The sequence below is a fragment of the Lissotriton vulgaris genome, chromosome 1_1 (assembly GCF_964263255.1).
Source record: "Lissotriton vulgaris chromosome 1_1, aLisVul1.2, whole genome shotgun sequence".
In the NCBI taxonomy this organism is placed as follows: domain Eukaryota; kingdom Metazoa; phylum Chordata; class Amphibia; order Caudata; family Salamandridae; genus Lissotriton; species Lissotriton vulgaris.
This window is the reverse complement of record NC_141685.1, coordinates 1674352881-1674377530: the sequence shown is the minus strand read 5'-3', so window position 1 is coordinate 1674377530 and position 24650 is coordinate 1674352881. Positions and strand designations below refer to the sequence as shown.

Here is a 24650-nt window from a genome sequence, read left to right as displayed (position 1 = left end):
ATTTCACCATATGAATTGCAGCTCAGTTGTTGACTCTGGGTGCCTTGAATTCTTGGAGAACCTGCAAAACCTATATATCCCCGCAACCAGAAGGGTCTAGTGGATGCAGTGCTATATTGATTCTGTAAAACGGCTATCTTGACAATATTTTACAAATGAAAACGTCACAAATTCTGTTTTGCCTACTGATTTTAGATATTTCTTTAGTTCAACAGGTAATTTATTTGGGAAAACTTTGAGAGATCTTTCCAAATTACCTCTTGCTGAATTATGAATTTTGTTTACCATTCAGAAATCCATAGATTTCCTGAATCACCCATGGTTTTTTCCACGGGCGTCCACCAGAAACTGAAAGTAGGGTAATAGCAGAAAAAATAGGAAAAATGGTCTACCTCTTTGAATAATACCAACACTTTGGTAAAAAAAAAAGTTTTTTTAAATTCAGCTCTGCATGTTCCTGAAAGCTTTAGCTCAGAAACCATTTGCTGATGCAAATTTTAGGAATGAAAAACACACACTTTTGTCCGGAGCACTTTGCTCCTATTTCCCCCCCAAAATACTCAAAATGTAGCTATATTTTGCGTATTTTCTCAGTCCCCTCTAGAGGAATCCACAAATCCTGGTCAATTTTGGAATCCACAGGATGTTGAGAAAAAAGGATGCAATTTTAGTGTGGAAATCTATTGTGGAAAAAAGTTATGGAGTCCTTAACGCAAACTACTCCAAAAAAAACAAAAAAAGGGCTGGGAGGCCCAGCAGTTAAAGGGTTAATGCGCTCTGAGACCATTGTTCTGGCATCCCATGAACAAATAAACATATTGTCCATCTCTGCTGGAGCATGCTGTGAGCAGTGCTTAATTTGAGCCACTGGTTTCTGGTGCTTGGCACAGGCACTTATGACTTATGACTTATGTTGCAGCATCTCTACGTGATTGTCACCATATTGGTGGCGATGTTTGTAAAATTTGGAGACCAGCACAACAGCAGTTGTTTATTATTTTAGTACACATTAAAAATTATTAATATCTGCTGCCAAATCAATTATTAAAGGCGTGTGAGAGTAGGAATTGTCACACTTGCATGAGTGTGATGGTTAGTAGCTTGGGTGTTACTGTAATTGGCAGAACTGGCAGCGGCGATGGACGGTGCAAGTGGAAGTAGCCGCCTGACAAGGGTCCTGGCACTTATTTATTTCTTTTTTTGTTTTACAAATTAAGCACTGCGAGGCTCTATAGAAGACACAAGTGCCCAGCGGCGCCCCATGACCCCCCTACGCAGTACTCCATCAGAGCCCATGTTTCTGGAATCTCTCCCTCTTGATCCAGCAGTAAACACGGGGTAGGGTGGGGGGAAGCCTATTGGTGCCGCAGAGCCACCTTTCAGTTACAGCGCCTCCCTGCGTCGTCTGTTAGTGCTGGAGCTAAAAGGGGGCTTTGTTCTCGTTGATACCATGTCGCTTCAGAGCAGTGACCCCTTTTAAGTTTACATTCCGCGCCTTCTCTGGTTTTCTTTTAAAGCCTGCGCACGGATGCCTCATTTCAACCGGCTAATGTGGCGCTTTGAGGGGAACGAAGGTCGCAGTCCTGTCATCCGCTGCGTTGGAATGCCGCCGCGCTGTAATATGTGGACGCTGTAATCGGTGCCTCCCGTGGGCGCTATAAAGAGCTCACGCGGCAATAGCAGCGCCTCCGGAAGCGGCGCGATAGCTAATGATTGCCTCATGCATTCGCCTATGCCTGAAATGGGGTGTGCTTCAAACCCCTCAAAGTATGTGTTTCAACGTGGCTTGCATTGAGCAGGCGAAAAGGGCAAGTATCCCGCCAGCAGAGGAATGTCAGGTGGCTGTACTGTAACTTAACATTACTGTAATGATGTCGCTGCAGTTAAATTCTGTATTTGCACAGTTCTGTGACGTAAACTTCCACCCGTGTGACTTGGGTATGAAGTACTTTTATTCATATTATGATGCGTATGTTGTACGCAAGTCTGTGTTCGTTTTATGTCTATCTCGCTTAGGCCTCAGTTTCTGTCGGTGTGATTACAGTAGTAAGGCGCCGCACCAGGTTACTTGTTGGCCATCCTTTTGTGTAGTGTGTGGGCCGGGGGAGAGGGTTTTAAGTAGTCGCGTCCTGCTAGTGCTCAGCACCTGGAAAGGGTCCATCCCGGGCTCTGCATTCACGTGCTTACAATCTGTGCAACTGTCCTTAAGGTAATCCAAGCCAGTGACGCGGCATGGTATGAGGGACCAATTTCCAAAGTTTATTTAGTTATCCCAGATGGGTTTCTGTAGCTTTGTGCTTGAGGCAGCAAATAAACCTTGTGGAGCGTGTGCACCAAACGAAGCTGCCTCCTGATTTCTGGGTGACTACAGGGTGTGGATGGGTGTTCATGACAGGGCCCCACTGAGAGCTCTGTATTTGATACTGGAGGCAGTGCGAGGTTCTGACAGTGCTGCCTTTGTATTGGTGTTCTGACTACATGTTCATACAATCCTTGGCCTCTCTGCAGAGAGCACTGGCCAATGAGACCTGAAAGAAAGCTGTGACCTTTTCCTTGAACAGAAAACCTGGCCTGTGTCTCTCACCTCTCCCTTTGTATGGGTAGGGTATTAGGAGTTAGACAAACCTCTCTGAGAATCTCTCATCCGGAGGTGATAATGCAGAGTCCCACCCTGAACCCCGAAATCGATAACACACACACACACATACACACACACAGACAAAAGCATTGGTATTTTACAACAAACTAATAATTATGCGCTATTCTTTTACAAAACACGAGTTAGAATTATCACCATAATTATTAGTAACAAAATGGATAATAGGGTAAGCACTAGATACACCCCAATATTCTATTAGATTTGAAGTTGGGGAAGGGGCTGAGCCAGTCAGCTTCTATGATTTTGCCCCTTCTGCAGCCTCATGTGCTGAACCTGGGAGGGGTGTTGACTTGAGATGTGTTGATTTGAAGTGGATGATGGATTGGTCAGTCCGTGTGAGCTGTGTGGTAGAGTTGTTTTGATGATGTCCCTTGTGGTGAAGATGGGGTCCAGAGTGTGCCCTGCGGTGTGTGTTGGTTCTGTGACGAGCTACGTGAGTCAGATGTTGCTCAAGCTTTTGAGGAGTGCTGAGGAGGAGGGGTCTTTCAAACCACCAGGTGAAAGATGAGATCGCCGAGGAAAATGTAGGCTCTAGAGTTGATGGTGAACGGAGCAACAAAGTCTGTGATGAGGTTGGTAAAGGTGGCTCTTGGTCGGTAGGCGAGGGTTCCGTTAAGGGTGATTTTGGAGATTTGCAGCTTGAATTGTAGGTGTTCCATGAATGGGGTGGCGTTCTCTGTGGATGTTGTGCATTTGATGGATTCTTTGTTGATGATAGTGTGTCCTCCCCCTGGCTTGTGAAGGTGGTACTGTCGGGATATCTTGTAGCGCGCTGGGATTGCTGTAGCAATGTTGGAAGATGATGAGGGGTTGAGCCAGGTCTTTGTGATGAAGAGCATGTCGGGTGCGTCGCTGCTCAGAAGGTCCCTTTTTTCGGTTGTGTGTTTGCTGAGTGATTGTGGGGGGAGAAGCGTGCATTTGAGTTGTATTGACATGCAGGTTTGGTGTGGTGTAGGAGTTGGTACTTGTGTGGTATGCAAGCTGAAAGGGGGTGTTGAGGACGTTGTTACAATTTGTGTGGGGGTGTGGCTGCTGGAGAACAGGCAGTGGGTGCAGGTTAAAGCTCCTACTGTAGTGTGAGGTGAGGCAGCAGTTGAGGGTAGCGGCATCCCTAGTCTCGCAACCTACGGAGTGCTGCAGAGTATCGCTGGTCAGTGATTGGACTTGGGTTCCTGGCACTGGGCGAGGTCCTGGTGCAGACGGGCATAGATGAGCTTGCCTTTCGCGTGCCCACTGCATGTCCATCTTGCAGCTGTCATTATGTAGGTTCTGAGAGGGGTCCAGGGTGCCATGATGTTATTTCCTATGCTGATAGGAAGTCCTCTTTCTTGGCTTCTTTTAAAGACTTTTTTGGTAACCTGTAATGTCACTTCCCATCCAGATGGATTATGGGAAATTCAGTGATGTTGCTTTCTGTGCAGGTGGATGATAGGAAATCCAGTGTTATGTTATGTTAATTATTTTATTAAGCGCGTCTGTTACCCTTGGGTGTCCTGGCGCTATCTGCTATCCTATGAGAAGGAGACTAGAACAACCACGTTTTGAGCATTCTCCTAAATAGCAACAAATCTGTACAGTTCCTCAGGTGAAAGGGAAGCTGGTTCCACATCTTTGCAGCGCTTACCACAAACCTTTTCCCACCCCAACAAGCTTTTTTCACGGTGGGACTCTCACCAATTTTTGAGCTGATGAGCGTAGGGGCCTAGCTGGTTGATACCATTGTAATTGATCCTGTAGATAGCGTGGTCCCTGGTTCTGGAGTGACTTAAAAACAAGACACAGAGATTTAAAATATACTTGTTGCTTTACTGGCAGCCAATGAAGTCTGCGGATTTCACTAGAGATCGGAGAGAATATTGGTATGCCAGATATCAGCCTAGCAGCAGTGTTCTGCAGCATCTGGAGTCTATGCAACAGCCTCTCTTGAATGTTTAAATTGAGGCTGTTGCAGTAGTCCAGCCGTGACATGATCAATGCCGTAACCACCGTCTGCCGACTCTCCTTAGTCAGGAAAGGGAGAATTTTCCTAGTGGTCCTGAGGGTGAACATTGTAGATGACACAATGACATTAACCTGCCTTTTCATGTCCAATCTATCATCTAAGTACACTCCCAGGTTTTTTACTTGTGTAGAGGGTGAAGGCAGGGGTCTCAGGGAGTCAGGCCAACATTCAGGGGTCCACAGGTTAACATCATTCCCAAATAAAATGACCTCAGTCTTGCCTGAGTTCAATTTAAGGCAATTACTGGACATCCAGGAGCCAACCGCTTCCATACAATCATGTGGCTGTGGCTCACAGTCTCCTCAGATCCTGGAAGAAGTGATACCTCTATCTGCGTATCGTCCACATAAGAAGTGAGATGGAAACCAAAAGATCTAATCAATGGAGCCAAAGACGAAACGTAGACATTAAATAAAGTGGGACTTAAACATGATCCCTGTGGGACCCCACAAGGAAGTTGGAAGGGGGCAGAGCAGAACTCTCCCAGGGCCACTATCTGCTGATGATCAGTAAGAAAAGTTTTTAAAACCTTCCAGGCGGTATTCTGTACTCCGCAGGCTGACAAACGGTCCATCAAAAGAGCATGGTGGACCGTGACAAACGCTGCGGAGAGATCCAGCATAATCATTGCTGCTTTACCACCCTGATCCAAAGTTTTCCTGATCTCGTCAGTAGATTTTAAGAGGGCAGTTTCTGTACTATGGCCCTCCCGGAAGCCATATTGGGTACAATCAAGTACCTCAGCATCCTGAAGATATCTGCTCAGGTGACTATTAATCAATTTTTCCAACATTTTAGCCAGAAAAGGGAGGCGAGAGATAGGTCTAAAATTACGAACATCTTTTGGGTCTAAATTAGATTTTTTTAACAAAGGAATCAAAGAGGCAGTTTTCCAGTGGGCAGGGAACCCGCCTGCTTCCAGTACATTGTTAAAAAGAGGAGTAAGAGCTGCAAAAAAGATTTGAGGGATCAATTTGGCTATTTTAATCGGACAAGGGTCGTAAGGGGATCCTGATTTCATATTTTGCAGAAGTTTGGCGGTGTCTGTATTGGCTAACAGAGGGAATTCAGTCAATGAATTCTGAGTTTGGGAGGCAGTGTCTCTGTCAATACCGGATTCATATAAGAGTCCATTATTAGCACTGTTGAAGGTTGAGAAAATATCCTCCACTTTACCTAGGAAATAACTGGCGATTTTATCACATAGTTCCTGACTCTCCACCACTTGTGAAGTTTGTGGTTTGGCCAATTTACAGACAATCTTAAATAATTATTTAGCTGAATTTTCCGCTAGTTCAATTTGGTTAGCAAAGTATTCTTGCTTAGTCGTAAATAATAATTGCATATAGACCCGAATACTTTCTTTGTGTTTAATTTTATCCTCAGCCTTATATCCCTTCCTCCATTCCTGTTCAGAATGCTTACAAATACATTTCTGTGCTTTTAAATTGGGAGTATACCAGGGGGCAGAGGGATGGATCCTTCTGGGCTAAAAAGGTTTTTTTGGAGCAAATTTATCACATGTGTCAGTAACCCAACCATTAAATCTGGTAATGCCATCATCCCCCTCTCCAACTAAAGAGGGCAGGGTAGATTCCAGGAGGTCTGATAGATCTTTGCCGTCAATCCCATTCCAAGCTCGTATGTAGCTGGGCTTTGTTATGACTTTATCATGCTTCTGTTTGTCTAAGCAGGCAATCTCGAATAGAATGGCCGCATGATCGGACCATACTACTGGCCGCACCTCTAGGACGGATAATTGTGTATAATTTGAAAAGATCCCATCCAGCGTGTGTCCAGCCATGTGGGTAGCCCCTTTAACTAATTGCCTTAGATACAATCCATTCATAAAATCTAATAATTCCAAAGTGTCTGAGTCTGCAATATCTTCCAAATGGAAGTTAAAATCGCCCATTATGGAAAAAGATCTAGCACTTATACCTTCCTCCATTAGTTTACTTACTAGATCAATAAAACGCTTCCTTGATCCTGGGGGCCTGTATAACAGGATCCCTCTAAAATTCTCTTTATGTGGGAGAAAGAGGGAGAAGCTCAAAGCTTCACCCCCCCATTTGTGATTGTTTTAAAAATAGCTTTAATGGAATCATGGTAAATGACTGCTAACCCCCTCCTTTCTTGCTCTGCCTAATTACAGTATGACATAGGAAACCTGGAGGTGATGCCTCTACTATGTCTGGTCCTGAAGCTCCGTCCGTCCAGGCTTCAGTAATAAATGCCACTTTAACTCCCAGATCTTCTATCAGGGTGGCGCATTCGATACTATGCTTAACTAGTGACCGAGCGTTGAGGAGGAGTCCTTTTAAGCCATGTGTACTGTTCCTCAAACCACATGCCTCCTCCGATAGCCTTCCGCTTACTTTACTAAATAGGGGCACCGGGAGATTAATATTACAATGAGGACAGAACGTCGGGTTTTCAGTTAGTCCTTCGTATAGGTAGAGGCATGGACAGTCTAAACTCCTACCTGAGTTATTTAGTTGGGCCAACCTACTTCTTGAATAAGTAAGTATCGGTTGATTACCTATTACAGAACTGGCAGGGGTCTTGGCACTCGGCGCGGGCCAGGCACGGATGGGCGCAGACGGGCTTGCCTTTGGCGCGCCATCGGCCAGCTCGCCCGCTGCGCGCTTGAGTCATATTTCTTTTAAGGGTTTCCGGTCCAGAAACTAGAGCGCTGCTTGCCGAGAATCTCCAAGATGGCGGCCCTGCTATGCCTGGAACAAAAAGACCGTGACCGGCAGTGCCCTCAATTCCACCGTCACCGGTCAGTCCGCCCACCCAAATGGTAAGACCTCACTTCCCAGCTAAGTTTTAAAATATTAAAATAGCAGCAAGAACATAAAGTGCCGAGTGTTGTTTTTTTAAATAAAATCTCCCGGGTGTGCCTCAGGAGTACTTACTTAATATGCTGACGGGTGATTTGAAATGAAGTCCTCTTGCTTGGCGTCCTCATTTAAAGACAGGTTTGGCAGGAAAACCATTGCTTACCATGACTCTGTGGTTTGTAACTCTCATTTTCTGGCTTTCTGTTTGATTCCTTTATTAGTTTTATGATGTTCAACATGTCTTCGTTCCTCCGGTGAAGCAAAGTGTTCACCAAAGTTCCTTGTATTCTTCCACGAGTAAACAGACTTTACATTTTGTTCTCATCTTGTCACATTTGCGGTGTGTTCTAAGACAGAGGTCAAAAGTCAGGGAGGGAGTTTGGTGTTTATTTTTCTTTGTCTGACTTCAAAGTGAAAGGATTTATGTGACAATCTTGCTGTTACTTTGAAAGAAAAGTTTTGTTTCTGAGCATGCAACAAAATGTCTGTACTGAACTGTGCAAATATTTCAGAATATATCAGAATTCGGAAAGCACAAATGAAGCTAATTTTTTTGTAATTCAGAAGTGTGGTAGGAACAAATATTTTAATACAATCAAAACAAATCAGAACTCTAGGTGATGCCATTTCCACACAATATCGCTTGTGAGCTGTATAGTTTTAGCAATAAAACTGTACATGTAAATATAATGGTCATTTCAATTCAAAATGTGTTGTTTGTTATGGCAGTGTGCCTTCTCCAATCTATGACATTCCACTGTACGATACTCTACTTCATTCTGTGACACTCTATGCCACGTCACTCTTTTGGTCACTATACTCCACTCAACGCCACTCCACAAAACTCAATGCCACTCTACTCCACTCTATGCTACTCCACCCTGACACTTTACTCCGCTCTATGGTATGCCTCATTATTCTAGAACACTTGACTCCACTGTACGCCTCTCCACTATGAAACTCTACTTTGCACCACTTTACAAAACTCTACTCCACTTCACTCTACGACACTCTACTCCATGCCACTCCACTCTATGCCACAACACTCTATGCCACTTCACTCTAGCCCACTCTACACCACTCCACAACTCTACTCCACTCTATAACTCTACTCTGACTCTACTCCACTTCACTCCAGGCCACTCTACTCCAAGCCTCTACACCACTCCACGCCTCTACACCACTCCACGCCTCTACACCACTCCACGACTCTACACCACTCCACGCCTCTACACCACTCCACAACTCTATTCTACTCCACAACTCCACTCCACGACTCTGCTCCACTCTATGCCACTCCATGCCACTCTACTTTTTATGTACATGTATTTATGCATGCAGTGCATGAAGAGAGGCCTTTGTATTGTTGTAAATGGAAATTCACAAACGTTTTGAAGGCGTACTCCTAGGAACCTTTATTAATTACCAACAATTCTGAAATGTACTCCAGATGTTGGAGAAAATCAATAGGATTGCATTTTAGATTCTTTTGGAAAGGACCATAATATAGATCGCTCGCTGTTGTGTAACCATAAAATATCCTTTTGTGGTCTGCACCCTAGACCGAAATATGTGCAAAAGCAAGAAGAAATATTCCTCAGCGTGACCTGTACTCCACCTATCCATTTATTATTACAATGACTTTTGACCTCTGCCGAGTATTGGGCTTTTTATTCCCTCTACAGGCACTACAAGATAAATGCGTTTTTCTTGGAAATAATATTTATCATGGAAATGTTACTTTTCCATTTGCATTAATACTAATGAATTATTAACCGTCGCGTTTCTGGCTGTGCACAGTATTGTCCGCACTAGGGACAATACAAGCTGATTAATGACGGGGAGACTCGAGCGCAGGCTTGCAAATCAGGTCAGCAGTCCTCAGGAAAAAAAACAGTCGTCGCCTACTTTTCACGGGGCAGTTTCTACACAGAATCTGACAGGCCAGGCGTTTGTCAGTTGATTTGAGGTTGTCTAAATGTATCGAAAGGTATGTGAGTGGTGAATAGGAAGTCCTGATTTTTTAATTTGTTTGTTTTGTTTGTTTTTTTACAAGAAGTTTATCATGTTCCAGATCCTTGAAGGTAACGTTGAGGCTGCAACAGTATCCCAAGTGGAAATGATCTTGGATAAATCTGGATAGTGGGTTAATGAGGAGACAGAAAGAAGCCCCTCTGTGATTTTTAGGTTAAGCCTAGAGCAGCGCATGCACTGCTCTAGGGAAACAACCTCTTGGAATCACTCTGGACTTTCAGCGCACCGCTCGGGTCCCGCTGGATGTCTCGCTTTCAATTTTGCCGCGCTTTTTCTTAGAAGGCCTCCGCGGGCACGGCTGTTGCTGAACACCCAGGCTGTCCAGTCTTGCATCCCCCCAATGCCCCTTTTTCCACAAACCTACACTTCCTGTCTCTTCAGCTCAACTCACTCTCGCAGGTTCCTTTTCAGCGCTGATTTCTCCCTGTGGCACAGTTTTCCAATCATTCCAAAAGCACTCGCAGAAATAAGCCCCGCCTGTGTCGGCATTGGTGTGACTGGGGCAATATGGCATTGGTGTGACAGGGGCAATATGGCATTGGTGTGACAGGGGCAATATGAACAGAACGCCATTTCTTCTCTCCGTCCTATTGTCTTCAGAAGGATGCCAGTAAGGCTCACGTTTCACTGCCCTTGTCACAACTGCCCAAATGTCCACCAGATATGGGAGCGGGGCCTGTGGTGCTCAGCGCCAGGACACTATTGCCACTGCATGTCACTGATGACTATTCCCAGATACCTCTACCATTCGAGTCCAGCTGTAATGACTGCCGGTCAACGCGCTTCCTGCGCAAAAGTATACATTCTCGCCACCAACCGGTATGGATCAGCCGTCTGCAGGAGTCAGGACAACACGGGCAGCTGTGAGGGTTTTAGGATATTATCACCCAGTAGTCCCCCCAATGTGTGTCAATCTCTGTAGTAATGAAATTGGGTGAGAGTGGTGGGCTTATCACTCTGCTCCTGAGCCACCTCTAAAGTACACATCTTGCCACCCTGATAAAAGTACCCAATAGTAGACACTCCCAGATCTTCCAATCCAACCCCCCCCCCACCCCACTCCTGACCTATCAGAACACCAAGCCAGAGATATGTGTGGGATGTACAGCAATGAGCCAGCCTGTCGCTCCAGAAGGCACCACCAGAAGTGAACCATAGCTTTCAAGGAATCAAATACGCCTCATTGCTGTATTGGGTCTCTAAACAATGCCTGGGGCAGTGTGTGGATATCTGCAGCATCACGTTCAAGCCAAAGATGTGGTAACTCATCTGGGCCGTGAACCCAATAGTGAGAAAACGCACTCTGTGCCACTCTAATGTTTCTAGACAGGGCACAAGTCCTAAACAAGCATTGGCATAGCCACTAAGTCTCACTTTTGGGACCTTATAAATATTTAGTTATGCAGCACAATATCCTTGGTGCAACAACATCAACAGTTGCATGGCTACATAAGGTCTATAAGGTCCCAAAGGCGAGACCTATTGGCTATGCCAATGCTTGTTAAAATTGTAGTGGGTAAGCAAATGGGCCTGCTGCAGGGCACTGAGGTCCTGTAGCTATGTGGTTCTTAACCTTTTGACTTTTGTGGATTCCCACTTAATCATTACTAGAACCTGGTGACCCCCACTGACTCATAGTTGAAATCAAGGGACCCCACTGAATTGTTACTGGAAGAAGGGGTCCCCAGCCTAAGCATTTTCGACTATTTGACCTGCAAAACAACACAGAAACAAGCAATCATCAAACACATACCCAAATGATGTTTTTTTATTCTGAATTCACAAAAAAATGAAAAACAAAATCACGGTTTTAATTTAAATGGGAAGGTTGGCGTTTTTTTAAAATTCAATCGAGGTCACTCCTTGTCCATGCTCTATTGTGTTGGATGCACTTGCACTGCTTCCACCAATCAATCTGCAGAGACTAACTTAATTTTAAGCCTCCAATTTCAAATTTCTTGAGTTACAGAACGTTTAAAAAAAATCCAGTTGTATATTTTGCTTCTTTATTTATATACATTTCATTAAACTGTTAATAATAATTATTTGATTTCTGAGCAGTCGCAGACCCCCTGAGTAGGCTTGACGGATCCCCATAATGCTCTATCTTCAAAGGGTCAGAGCCACAACCTTTAATTTGTACTTAATTTCTTCTCAAATTTGCCACCAACCTTGCGCTTGGTGCCCGAGGACACCCGCTAAATATATTGGAAACCTATAAATGCAAGATATGATGGCATCTTGCATTCTCTGTCTTTGTGTGAAGTTAAAGCATGATGAACTTACCACATTTGCTTTTATAGATGTTGTGGGATGTAATAACTAGGCCTTTCGGCCCTGTTGATCTATCCCTAAGCACTTTAAGTAGCCCACCATAGTCCTGATTGTAAGTCTCGATGCACTGGAGGGAGTGCAAACTCTGCATAAGTAATTACCAGTGCTGGACAGGAACACCCACCTGTACCATGTAATTCCAAGTTAACCCCACAGAATGGGATATTAAAGTGAGGAGCCCGATTTACCGGCGGGTATTCTACAAGGTATTTCCTTTATCGTGGGGTTTAATGAATACATTTACCACCTGCTTTTGGTGTTGTGGTAAAAGTTTGTAGGGGGCTGTTTTAAAGCTCGATGTATGGATAGGGTGAGGAGGGCGAAGGAAATGCTGGGTGGCAGGAGGGCCATGCTTTATCTGAGGTTCCGGAAAGGGTCAAGGAAAGGGTCCTGACTACAATACATCCTTTTCTGAGAGTGATTTTTATCTGCTAGATTTTCTGGCCAATAAAATTGGTTTAGTTGTTCCCTCACCCAGTAAATCTGGGTGCAGGAACACTGGACTTTTTATAATTGTGTGTAACAGATTTCCACATGAGAATTTCGCTCTGCAGAGTTACTAATTAGAGCCCATGCCTTTTATGGGCATGTTGTAGGTTGGATTAGTATACAAAGAGAGTGCAACACCCAGAGGCAGGAGCAGCAATGAAAAACAAACAAAGCATTCTCTCCCAGTAAATGGCTTTTGGGTGACCTCAGTAGTTGAAGTGGGCGGGGTCGATTGAAAACGGTATCTCCAATCTTTTTTAATTTTTACAGTAACACTTTCCGTACTTTAAACAAAAAACATTTCACAATGTATGCGACTTTGATGTGCCTCTGGCTGAAAGGAAGTTGGGAGGCGGGCATTTGTTCTGTGAAGAAAAGGGATAGGCAGACAGCAAAAAAAGAAACAAACCTACTTGCTATGGTGCCTGCTACCTGAAAGAAATGTAAACGTAAACTTGGTTAATTAGCAAATCTAAAGGCTGCTTGGGAGCCTGTATATGGCTTTAATTGATGATGTCACTTAAGGCTTCATGGTGACAAGGGTTTATTCTTTTTGATATTTGATGTAAGGTTATTATCAGTTGTGTTCTGGAGTGTGTCCTTCTAATGGAAATATATTAACCAAAGGTTTGCGTTAGGTACAGTTTGATTACGTATTGCAAAAAGATATGTATTTTTAACACTTGTTTTTTAATCTTAAACACGTAGGGAAAGGTTTACAAAAAATGTATGCAGAGTTGGCGCCACAAAATTGATACAAACGGGTGCAAACTGTTGATTTGGCATTTACTTTCCAGTGCAAAACGTTGTGCACTGGCAATTAACCCTAAATTCACGCAAAGTAGCACTAGTGCTGTATTGCCCGAAGGTGGCGTACCATGAGTGTGTCTTAATAGGTATGGCACTGCTCTCCATATTTTAATAAATGTGGTGCTGTTCTGCTTTCTTCTAATTATGCAAGGCAGCACCACTTTGTGTGAAAAGTTTGTAACTTAAAGCACACAAATGATAATGTGTGGAAATTGGGTTTCAGTGAAGTGAATATGTATCATTTATGCATTACCAATCAAGTGTCTTGATTTGTTTTGATCATGTTAAAAACTTTGTTTCCATCACACTTCAGAATTACATAAAATGTGCTTAGTTTTTGCCTTCTGAACTGCTGAGTGAGTACAGTTCACTTACAGGTATTTACATATCCTTTAATGTTACAAAAAATGACACCAACAACTTTTTATTTCACACTTTCTGTTCCCCAGCTACATTATCACATCATTCATTCAGCTATCTTTCTCTGACTGCATAGTGAGAGGAGTTAGTAAACACCAATCTCAATGTTAAAGAAAAAAAAAGCTGCAATTTGTCAGAAGAGGTAGCCTGACATTGGACCTCTGCCATTGAAGCAGCAAATGTGGGAAGGTAAATACAGAATTTAAATGCATATTTATTTATTGATTGGACTTTCACAACGCATCAAAAATCGGCTCATGACCCACAGTTTGGGAAACACTATGTGATCATGGATGGTGTAAAAAGCAGGCAGACGATTGTGGCCTGTAGAAAAAGCACTAGAAAATAATTGCTATTGGGATGTAAAACAAGCAATTCTTTTGTCTTTCCCTCCCCCGAGAGCTCCTCTTGTCATAGTTTTATCTTATAAAACATCTTAAGATGTGGATGAAGAGATGGTCCCTTCAGAAAATGGAAACATTTGTGAAAGGCCTTCAGATTTCATGATTGCCATCAGTAGAAATCCATATCACTTTGATGTTCTCTTCAACAAAATCTCCTCCTGCAGACTCTGGAAGACTTTTCCAAGTTGAACAGTGATTGCAGGTTGATTTAATTCTGCATCTATCCAGGTAGTATATCACTTTTTATTAACTTTGGGTTTCAGGCTTCTCGGAACATGCACCATTTCTAGCTGGAAGGCTTTCTCTGCAGAGTTCTGTTTTTATTGACAGACTTGGATGGTTTCGAAGGCGAAAAGAACGTTATCAAAAAAGTCTGTTTTGGAATCAGGAGTCAGTGTCGTCTATTTAGCCCCCACAGTTCGAAATTCATGTCTGTGTAATGTAAGTGGAGTATTAGGTTCATACTGTTTCACTGACATTTCAAATACCTCATGCTTATGAATATTACCACTGTGTGTGTACACAGTGGACGCTGTTTTCATTCATGGTAATAAATGGATCGCAGATTTTGTCTCATCAGAGAACTAAGTGCAAAATCCCTTAACTAGTTCGATGTGCTTCTCACACCATTGAAGTTACAGGCATGTTTGAGAGAAGTGGAAAACTTGCATTATGATAACAGAATAAATCGTTCGAGTTGTTTTCGTTGGAGAAGAGGGTTCATGGTATTCCAAAACTGTGCAATGTACATTTACTACGCTTGGCTAACCTTGTAACAGAAATGCTAATGTATCTGCTTGAAAAAAAATCAATAAAATACATTGAAATAAAAAAATATATATATATATTAATTTGACTCTTTCCAATTAACAAAGACCAATACAGGCTAGAAAATGCCTACAGATCATAGAGAATATCAGCAGCAGGGTCCATGCAGTATGATTTTAGCACTTAAATTTTTTACCATACATGAGCTTGTACATACTGAGTCATGGGCTCTCATCTGCAACCTCTTTGGTAAAACCCTCGCTTTGTCTAAAGTCTAAAACTGTTTGCCGTCAGCATGCTGTATCTTCTACCCCTAGACCACAGGATAAGTTTAATGTACCTCCTCAGCAGTTTCGAACACTGTTCGACTAAGCAGTGTTTATGTTACTCTTTAGCTGTTGCAGGTCTAAGTTTGTACACGTAGGTTTTCTAATGAAGAGACTATTGTCATAGGAGTCAGCAATTCCTGTACCATCTCTGACCACATCATGTGATACTCCTCCGCTCCGTCATTCATTCTTACCATCGACAAGTGTCTGTCTTCTGCCATAGCCCACTCAGACATGTCCCTGGCCCATGCCTGAAAAGAAGATCCTGTACTGCACCGCCAACGGATAGCGATTCATCTTTTTGTTAATAGCAATCCCAGCAGTGAAAATCTATACTTGGCCTTCTTGGCCCTAGGCCAAGGATTGACTGAGAGAAGACACTTCCTTTTTGATTCCTCTGGTCTAATGCCCAATACCTCTCTCAGGCGCTGGACTATTTCTACCCATCATTGTCCACATCGAGTCAGTTCCAGATCATGTGTAAAAAACCTACATCCTCTGTGCTGCCTCATGGGCACTTGCCTGACCTAGTCAGATATATTCTGCATAGCCTGGTGGGTGACAGGTGAATACGGTGGAGCACATAAAAATAAGCGAGCTTAAACCGAGAATTACCAGCAGGTGTGTAGTTTCAGGGGAAGGGTGTTTGGGGTGTTACACCCCCTAATAAATACATTTTCCGATAAATAGTTGAGAACAGGTGCTTTCATTCGGGCAAGGCGAGCTGTCTGTCGGATTTCACTAGGAATTTTAACATGCACAGACAATAAAGCTCACACAGAATCTTCCTCCGTCTCTTTTGAAAGTCCTCAAGAATGTTGGTTAGTTTACAAAATATTGTGTTTTCTCTCACTTAGTACCAATCCGCTTTCCTCTCCATTTCCACTGCCTCGTATGCCACGTTCACATGCCTTCTTATTGTATAATGTGTCTTAACAATATATGCCAGCATGATTGTTGAAAAAATGTGAAGCTCACCCCCCTCCCAATCTTACTGACCAAGGTACGCCCCTGATTACCGCACTCCTGCTGGACCTATGAAGATCCTCTACTTCAGTCTCCCTCTGTCAATTGCTCTTAAAGGACTTCTTCCCACTTGGATTTTGCTGGTAGTGTTATTTTATTTCTGCCCCTCCTTAGGACCTTATATAAGTGAGGGGCCCTGGGTGATCCCATATCTAATAGAAACTCTAACCTGTATGTCCCCTCTGGTGCGTTTGGAAAGCATGTCCATGTGTCTTTAGCCGTCTTGGTCAGTTTAGTAAACCGCAAGAATTGCACTAGACCTGTTGTAAGCATATCCTGAGCATCTGTAAATCTAATACAACTATCTTGGGTAAAAGTCTCACAGAGTCTCACATCTTTCCTACCTCCTTTCCTACCGTTACTTGTCTTTAAGAAAGGTTGCAACCACCAAATTGGCAGATTTTTAGAGAAGAGTGGTCTGCGCGTTGTTATCTTAACCATTGTTTCCCACACCTGAGCCATCTTCGGTATTGTATGTAGACAGTTTAGTCTTCACAGTCCCTCACAATCGGGCACACTGGTAGGTTTGATACCGCAGGGTCCCCTGCCACTAACCTTTTCCACCAATTGTCCTCCTCAGCATACCATCTGGCCGCATGCTGAAATTGTGCCACTAAGTAATGCAACTAAGTGGGGAAGTCCAAGGCCTCCCTCCATTTTGTTCAACCACAGGACGCCCAATCCAACTTTACTCCTTATACCTGCTTATATTAAAGAAATCAAGACTACCCATTCCCCTGAACATGTTCTTACATATCAGGCACTGTGAGTTAAGTGTGTAATGTACATTAAGCTTGTTTCGGCCATCCACTGTGACTTGAATGAAAGGGTGTTACTTGTTGCAAACTTGGCACACTTCTGTCCGAGGAAGTGCTGTGGATGGTCAGTCAATGTTTTAAATGTGTCTTTGCTTGGTTCTTATAGAGACGACCTTGCCAGTTACTGGCGTTTTGTGCTGGGGACGTAGGAAATTTCCCCGTAGCAGTTCTTATTTTAGGTCTAGCACTGGGAACAAACCCCATTTATATAGGAAAAACCTGCTCATCTAATCAGTTCATTGAACACTTCCTTTTCCTCCTCATTAATGGCTTGTGATTTTATCACTGGTTTGACTGTCTCACTGGCACAGTAGCTAAATCTCTCTGACCATATTTGTACCCCACACAATTGATTGATATACTTACCAATCTCCAAGGTCACATTCTTGTGCACCCTAAGTGGGTTCATGAGTCACTCCTTTCATGAATTTCCACTGGTACAAGGTTTGGAACTGACCAGCATTTCATTACATTTTAGGCCAATATGCCGTACCACCTGGTTTCTAAAACCAAGGAAAAAATAATCTCATCACTTAGCTGGTTTACTTTTCAATCAAACGTAGTTAATTTTACGTGCCTTGTGCTAAGTTACTGCTCGTGGCTTTGACTCCTCTTCTACTTGCCTGTCTCTGTGGGTGCAGGTAGCAAGGGTTGTGGTGCCAGACAGGGCGCGGGTGTGTGTGAGGGGCAGGAGGTAAAATGGCTGCCCGATCAGATTGTTTTTGTTTCGGTAACCGGGGCCGCCCTGCGGAGTGGATTACATGTAGAGATGATTTGTGTCGTTGCTACCGGGGTCTCTCTAGGGTCCGGGCTGTAATCGCTCATCAATGGCGACATTGTTTTGGCTCTAAAGTCAAGGAGTATTAGCTCTAAAGTCAGGGAGTATGTAAAAAAAAACACATGAAACGCAGCAGTGCCCACCCTTCAGATATGAGATGGAATCCCACAAACCACACCTGCAGTGTGAGAGACAGCAGTGTGTATGAGAGACAGCAGTGGGAGGGACTGCATTATGTGTAAGAAAAACAGCATTGTGTGTGAGAAACAGCAGTGTGTGTGAGAGAGAGCAGTGTGAGAGACAGAATATGTGTGTTTTAGGGAGAGACAGCAGTGTGAGAGAGACAGCAGTGTGAAAGACAGCAGTGAGAGAGAGACAGCAGTGTGAGAGACATTTTAATTATGTTTTGGTTTTTGAAACATAAATAAAACGCATTGGTATTTGCAATGTCAATAGCTCAAACTTGCGAAAATACGCGACCTATTGCATTGCAAATGCAATAGGTCTTGCATTTGCGAAAGATTAAGCTATTGGCATTGTAAATGACTGCCATTTATTTATCTGTTTTCAAAACCAACACATAAATAAAAATTGTCATTTTCAATGCCAATAGCTCTAACTTTTGCAAAGGCGAGACCGTTGCATTGTAAATGCTTGTTTGGCACATGGTTCTGTGATGTGTCAGGCTCCTCTGCCTGTTTGTAAAGTGAATAGCAAATATAGGTGTGTCAAACCTGCCCCATTGTTTAATTACCAACTTGTCTCCTAGCATCAGCAAGAGGCTTGCTTTGACTGTCATATTAGATTCCAGGCTTGATTATCCAAATTATATCTCCTAGTCAGCTGCTTAGACTTCAAGGTGTAAGCAGTGGATCATTCGATCCCGAACAGCCTCCATTTCCTGCTAAGCTACTTCCCTTCTCTTCAGTGGGCCGCATTAACCAAGATTTTGCTGTGAGTGTGAGTGCTCTTGATTTACACCTGAATTGCAGCAGTAAACAAGGATAACTCCAAGAGTAAGTCAAGAACCGGGCCCAATGTGTGTACATGTACGTGTATTGTCCACTTCTCGTGAAAAGACCCCGAACTGCAGCCTTCATTCCCCACCTTGCCGACCTCCTGACAAGTTCCAGATGTAACCACGCTTGGGTCTGGGACTCCCTGCCTCGTTTTGTTCGTAGTACATATCCTCTCGGATTGTCTTCAGTAGGGACCATCATTTTCGCATCCTTTAAGTTCCTTGAGTGTTTCTTTCCTTACTTCGCACTGCGCCATGAAACTGTACTTGTGATAGTGCTGTGAAGAGCAATAGAAAACATAATTGGTTACAGAAAGCAACTTCTTTCTTCCTTCTGCAGAGCAAAATATGCAATAATTGGAATTATTTCTGTTAATGAGTACATGAATCAGCGCTAGCTAGATGCCAAAGTTCTTGCAAAAGTTCATCGTAATTATTCTTGCGCAGTTTACAACTGTACTGAATAACTGCCTAGACTAACGATGTGGCTGTGCTGTGCTCACCTATGCTAAGGATGCAGCTGTTTTATTTACCTGTACTGATGATGCAACTATGCTAATTGCATATATTCATTTTACAATTTTGCTAACTAGTTACTATCATCATCATAAAATCTTTATAACGTCGTACACAGTAACAATAAAAGAGCAAAATACTAAAATCATGTGAATAAATCACATATGCAATAAATACTCCATAAAAATACTATGATAAAAGGCAAAGCGGCAGATACATGCAAATAATATTAAGTCGGATCGGGAGTGCCTAGAGGCCAGGATTGCACGTAGAAAACTCACAACTGATAAAACGTGCTTTGGGGAGTGATTGTAAATAGATAAGAGCGTACTTGTGTAAAAGCAGTGTCCTCAGCGGTGGTAGTAGGAACCTCTTTCAGGGCCAGCTAAAATACCCACATAACAATATGTAAGGTGTCCTGCAGAGACTTATTGTTGCAGCTGCTGGGCATCCTGTTGCCCAGGAAGGGGGGGGGGGGGGGGGGGAGAGAGGGGCACCCACAGGGTGTGGCCATGTGGTGGTGTAACTGAATAAATCGGAACCTAGCCGGAAGAAAAAAGTCAAAAGCAAAAAAAAGCTGTCTCATAAAGCTGCGCTGAAAAAACTGCTACATTTCTATAAAGAAATGGTGGGTAAGGCCAAAGCTAAATATCTTGAGGAAACTATCCTGCATGCATCCAATAAGTCGAAAACCTTATTCAGCATAGTAAACAACATGTCTAACCCTGACTGTGCAAAGAAAAAGATTCCGGCCTCACAAGAGCTGTGCAATGGTTTGGCAGTGTTTTTTGAAGGTAAAATGAATACAATTTTAATTGGCTTAAATACTCCTAGCGAAGGAGAGAGGGATAGTAAAGCTGATACACATGTATTATTCAGTAGCAGTTCTGTCTATGAAGAAACTGCAAGAGAAATCCCGCCGACTTTGGAGATCTTTCAGGTCCCTTCACAAGAGGAGTTTAATATAATTGCTGCTGGTATCTCCTCAGGCTCTCCTTTGGACCCACTCCCACATAGGTTATGGAAAGTGTTTGGAATGGAGCTCTTCCGGTATTTATACCATATATGCTGCCAGTCTCTAACCAACGGCACAGTCCCAAAGTGCTGGAAAAAGTCAGTTCTGTCTCCTCTTTAAAAAAAAGCTACATTGGACCCTCTGTGTCCATCTAATTATACACCTATCTCCCTGTTACCCTATCCGATAAAGATCCTGGAAAGAGTAGTGAGTAAGGCCATCTCAAAATTTGCTGAACAAAACAATCTTCTAGATGAAGTTCAATTTGGGTTCCGCCCTGGACACGGTACCGAAACTGCTCTGGTGACAGTCCTTGTTGACCTTCAAATGCATGCCGACAATGGCCAAACTACCATTTTAGTGCTATTAGATATGCTGGCCGCATTCGACATGGTCAGTCGTAAGATCCTGATTAAAAGACTCTGGGTAAATGGTATTAGAGACAAAGCATTGGACTGTCTGCAGCCGAATTTCTCATAGTCATTCAGTAGGCAGTAACCTTGATGCCATTTCTTTCTCAGCATATCCCTGTAAAACATGGGGTTCCACATGGTTCGGCTATTAGCCCAATCCTTTTTAACTTTTACCTGCGCCCACTTATCTCCCTTATAAAATCCTTTGGCATTGAAGTTATAAATTACGCTGACAATACCCAACATGTCTTTTCTTTTGAGGGCAATAAGGCAATTCCCCTGGAAAAATTTCATAGCTGTATGCGGGAAACAGCAGGCTGGCTCAGAGTCGATTCTCTGCCATTTATAATGGCAATAAGACGGAAATACTTTACTGTGCCCCAAGTAAAACCTCCCACCCTCTACCTTCGGATTTATGGCCAGCCTATGTAAATAATCCCACGCTGCCTGTTAAGACAACTAGTTACTTGGGAGTACTACTAGATAGTAACCTACAACTGGACACCCAAGTGAATAAAACAGTGAGCACCTGTCTAGCTCTGCTCCGAGTTCTTCGAAAAATTCTCCCTTTTTTTTAGCAGCCTCAGCTGGACCCCAAAAGGTAAGGAGTATTATTATGAACAGACTAGACTACTGCAATGCTTTACTGCTGGGAGCTCCTGACTCCCTGTTTAAAAGCTGCAAAGGATTCAAGTAATCGCAGCTAAGTTTGCATTAAACAGACAACGCAGAGCCTCTGCTTCGCTCACCTTAAATGAGCTCCACTGGTTACCTATGGCACAGAGAGTCCAGTTCAAGGCACTCTGTATTGTCTACAGGGCAGCTCATAAACTGGGGCCTAAGCCTTTTCTTAGGAACTTCCTCTGGTATTCATCAGCTAGAAACATTTGTTCTTCCTCAGCTAATTTGCTCTGTACCCCACATTTTAACAAGGCTCGATTAGGAGGCAGATCGTTCAGTCTCATTCAGTCCAGACTCTGGAACTCATTGCCTATCGAGATCAGACAAATTAATACTTTGCTGAGGTTTAGGAAAGGACTGAAAACCAGGCTCTTTCTGAGAAACTAATTCTTTAGTCCCTCTGACCAGACCTTCAGTTACGCACACTGTCCCTTAGTGGTAATCCCAGCGCCAGGATACCCGTTGGGTGGCAGTCGCGATATAGGAGTGATACTTAAAATTACAAGAATCCGGTCTCGCCTGTTAGGAACCTGTGTGAAATAATGCTCCTTTCCCTGCGCCGTCTTCAAGAGTGCATGTTCCCTCTCTAGGGGTTTTATCAGCTCACCCCTTGTCTAGCTGTTGACGCCTGCTCAAGGTACAACTTTTTTATGCATCGTAGGTCCCAGGAGAGTAGGGAATGAGGGGCCAAATAGGCATCTGCTCTCCCTAGTGCCCTAAAACAGTCTTAATAGAAGCTCACCAAGGGATTCTGTATGCACCATCCAGAGACAGGCAATCCATCTAGTAACTAGTTACTATAACAATTATGCAAGTATGATAACTTTATACTTCTACCTAACAGTCCAACTATGCTCTTTACTATGCTAGTGATCCAAGTAAGCTATTCACCTATACTAATGATGGAACTATGTTGTTTGCCTATACTAATAATGCAACTATGCTACTCATAACTATAATGACGGTACAACTATGCTAACTGTTACCTACACCAGCGATGCAGTTATGCTGTTTACCTACGCGAATGAAGCAACTAATCTGTTCACATATATTAATAAGGCAAGTATGCGGTTTACCTATCCTAATGATGCACCCATGATGATTACCTCTACTAATGATGGAACTATGCTATTGCGGTACAACTATCAATACCAAGGATGCAAATGTGCTAGTTACCAAAACACACAGCAGTGGTATTTATCTGTACCTTAGGAGCAACTGTGCTAGGTATCCTTACTGTGGAACTGTGATAACTATGTACTCATGCTAATAGTACAGCCAGGTTAATGAATTACAATAACAGTGAAAACATTGATTTCCTGTACTAACATTGTGAGTATGAGGCTGCCATTTCTGAGATGGATATTAATAATAGGACATGATGCAACTGTATTCATTATATTTTGAGATTGAGATTTATTGCCAAACACTAAATAGTTGAGTGGCGTTTCGAACGAGGAGAGCAATCTGTCCTTCCTGATGTGGCAGTGTAGATGTGGACATTCTTGAATTTCAAATATAAAACAATACTTCATAATCGGGAAGTCCTTTCTGTTTATCTTTTCACAGAGGAGGCATTGCTCACATTTGCATTTCTTGAGCCATGAAATTCATTATTTCCATATGTATATCATTTCATTTCTTAAAGGTAGGCATGTTTACATATTGTATAGTGCAGAGCTATCTAGGAGCAACATAGCGCTGCACTGGTTAAGGATAAGGTGTGGGATTGGAGAGTGACCCAAAGTATGCAGGTTGTGGGGAAGGTTCTACTCCGTCGAAACCTTCTGTTTGAAGAGGCGAGTCCGCATTTCCTTCTTGAATAGGAGAAGGGTTAGACTGGCTCTGATGCTGATGTAATGTTATCCCACATCCTGGAAACATTTTTATTATTAGGTATTCTGGTTAGATTTCTGGACTGATCTTTTCCTTCGGAAAAAGATCAGATGTACCATCCAATACATATTTTGTTAAAGAATTCTCAGTAAATGTTCTCAGAAGTAGGCCGCAGGTGCATCGAAGTGAAGCAAAGTACAACGGGGAATAGAGAGAAATGTGACTCTCTAGCCTAGTTAGCACTGGCACAAATCTCTAGATAAGTTGTGAGATAAGTACGCATGCTTTTGCGTGGATCAACTGGTATGCATGCATGGTTACCTTAATAATACTTGGGTACGACGCACACATTTTAGAACCACTCACATTTTCAAACAGTTGCGATCCTGTGACAGGTATAGTTGCAAGTGAGGCGCTCTTCCTGGAATAGACTTTAGGGGCAGGGCAGCACAGGTGAAGATGATGTGATGCAAGTACCTGGCATCGTGGGATAGCTCTGATGTAAATACCAACTTCAAGGTGAAGATGATATTCCTAGTGTGACGTGGAAAACGGACTGAGACCATTGCGTCTCATTTCCTATAGATATGATGATCATGTGATTACTGTGATTGGCAGACTATCTTTCTTGGGTTGGCGGATAGACACTGTATTCAGAGACAATAAAACTTCATAAGAAAGCTTTTCACTGTAGAAAGGTGTTTGAGTACAAAATTGGAAGTCTGTGGGAAAATCCCTACCTTTGAATCTGTAAGTCTATGGTTAAATCGATACCTATGAATCTGCAAGTCTATGGGAGAATTATTTGCCTGTGAATCTGCAAGTCTGTAGGAGAACCCTTTACCTGTGAATCTAGAACACTTTAAATGTGAATCTAGAAGTCTATGTGGAACCCTTTACCTGTGAATCTGGAAGCCTATGGGAGAACCCTTTATCTGTGAAACTAGAAGTCTACGGGAGAACCCTTTACTTGTAAATCTACAAGTCTATGGGAGAACCCTTTACCTTTGAATCTGGAAGTATATGGGAGAACCCTTTACCTGTGAATCTGCAAGTCTATGGGAGAATCCTTTACCTGTGAATCTAGAAGTCTGTGGGAGAACCCTACACCTGTGAATCTAGAAGTCTATGGGAGAACCCTTTACCTGTGAATCTAGAAGTCTATGGGAGAACCCTTTACCTGTGAATCTGGAAGTCTGTGGGAGAATCCTTTACCTGTGAATCTGGAAGTCTATGGGAGAACCCTTTACCTGTGAATCTGGAAGTCTATGCGAGAATCCTTTACCTGTGAATCTGGAAGTCTATGCGAGAATCCTTTACCTGTGAATCTAGAAGTCTATGGGAGAATCCTTTTCCTGCGAATCTGGTAGCAAATCCATATTTTGGAAGTGTAAATACTAAATGGAAGTAATTTATTAAGTGAAATGACAGGTGGACGCCTCCTGTCTTCGTTT

The 24650-nt window shown here is 43.0% G+C and overlaps 1 protein-coding gene across 2 annotated transcripts in view; it reads left to right on the top strand.

The window, feature by feature from the left end:
• The window catches only part of EXOC4 (exocyst complex component 4), a 1827849-nt gene that overhangs the window by 971583 nt on the left and 831616 nt on the right, over nt 1-24650 (top strand). The window lies entirely within an intron of this gene.